Raw genomic sequence first — 1785 nt, forward strand, 5'->3', positions numbered from 1 at the left:
ATATGTTGAAAAGAAACCTGTCTTTTGTAGTTTAAAGGATAGGGTTTATTTTCGACAAAGATTGCACATGCCCCTGACATATTCTGTGCTTATCCTGGTTCAATATTTGTCAAGGCTTGAGTTTTAGAGATGAAGGTCCTCACAACAACAACAAAAATTAAAAAATAATTAATAGATTTTATATATGCATATACATATATATATATATATATATATATATATATATATATATATATATATATATATATATATATATATATATATATATATATATATATATATATATATGTACTTCAAAAAAAATGTATAAAGTAATCTAAAATAGCAGTATGAAATTTAACTATATTTGAATATATCTCTGTTTTTATAGGAACTTTAGCTGGTGGCACAGACCAAGGACATGTTGCTCTATGGAAGTACAACTCATTAAAAAATGATGATCAGGTATGGGTTTTACAACCTCCACCTGATGTTGTTGGGAGTGTTACTCATCTCGAAGTAAATATATTCCAACCTTTTATTTTAAATAATTTTTATAAATTTAGTTTTACAAGTATTGTATGAATGCTCAATTCTCTCATTCAACTTGCAAATCAGTGTTTACTTTGCTTTTTATTTTGTAGTTGTTATATATATACTGTTAATTTTAAAATGCTAAGTTTTAATGTTAAAATAAAATAAAAATTGCGTTTTTCAATGACTTTTATAAAAAAAACATGTATAAATATTTATGTACATGAGATTTGTATGAGAATCATTCAAAGCAGTAGAAAGTTGTTAAAATGGTTAAAGTGGTTGGCCATTTATCTAGAGGCAGATAGTTGTGGAAACTAAAATCGTGCTTAAAATTTTGTATACAAAATACATATGCTAAATAACAATATTTCAAAAATTTTACAAAAACATTTAAAAATGACAGTTAAAAAATCAACAATTGTTTTTCTTTTTAAAATTGTGAAAATGTAAAAAGTCCTTAACTAACCCCAGTCCATTATACATTATTAACAAACTTACTTCTACTTTCTAGTGGGGTGCCAGTCTGGGGCTAATAACTGTCAACTGTGTATCTTCGGTTACAATACTAAACAAAGCTACCATGAGTTATAGTTTCAGTGGAAATGTAAGTGTTTTGTTACTTTTAAAACATAGATTTACAAGAACCATTAGTGAAAGTCTTTTTTAGTAATAGCAAAATCAAAATATTTGATTTTTTATTTATGTAGTTCTTCCATTTTTAGATAGCTGCTGTTCAATTATCACCTGCCCATCTGCTAATCAAGTTTTTTCCATCTTTGCATGTGGAAGATTTAAAAACAGATATGCACATAAAGGGTGTGCACTGTAATAAGGTATCCTTTGAAAAATTATATTCGTTACTGATAATCTTTTTATATTGCTAATTTAAATTTCATGTATCCTAATTTAAATTTTACTTTAAAAAATTTAAATGCAATCATTTTGTTTTTATGGAATTATTTTAAGAATCATGCTGCAATATGGAATGGCAAAAAATTTGCAATTTATGAGATACCTAAAAATAAATCTTTTATCAGATCTGCAGGTACTTTTTAAATATTGTCTTATTGCAGCATGTTTTATCCTATTATTAACATCCTCCCCGATACAAATTTTAATGCTTTAATAATAGTAATTTTCTTTCTCTTATGTAAATCTATTTTTTGATAGGAAGTTTTACTTGTGATACCCACAAAGTTGCAGTGTATGAACAGAATGTTTATTTGGTTGATTCACATTCAATATCAATTAGAACTTTTCAGGTAGTGA

The 1785-nt window shown here is 25.9% G+C and overlaps 1 long non-coding RNA gene across 1 annotated transcript; it reads left to right on the top strand.

Moving 5' to 3' along the window:
• Positions 1-393: 393 nt before the first annotated feature.
• LOC136084354 (uncharacterized) lies at positions 394-1569 on the top strand. The gene is made up of 4 exons (XR_010640508.1): positions 394-498; positions 1028-1120; positions 1239-1349; positions 1483-1569. It is a non-coding gene; the product is annotated as an uncharacterized LOC136084354 (long non-coding RNA).
• The last annotated feature ends 216 nt before the right edge of the window (positions 1570-1785 follow it).

This window comes from Hydra vulgaris, chromosome 08, assembly GCF_038396675.1.
Source record: "Hydra vulgaris chromosome 08, alternate assembly HydraT2T_AEP".
Classification (NCBI taxonomy): domain Eukaryota; kingdom Metazoa; phylum Cnidaria; class Hydrozoa; order Anthoathecata; family Hydridae; genus Hydra; species Hydra vulgaris.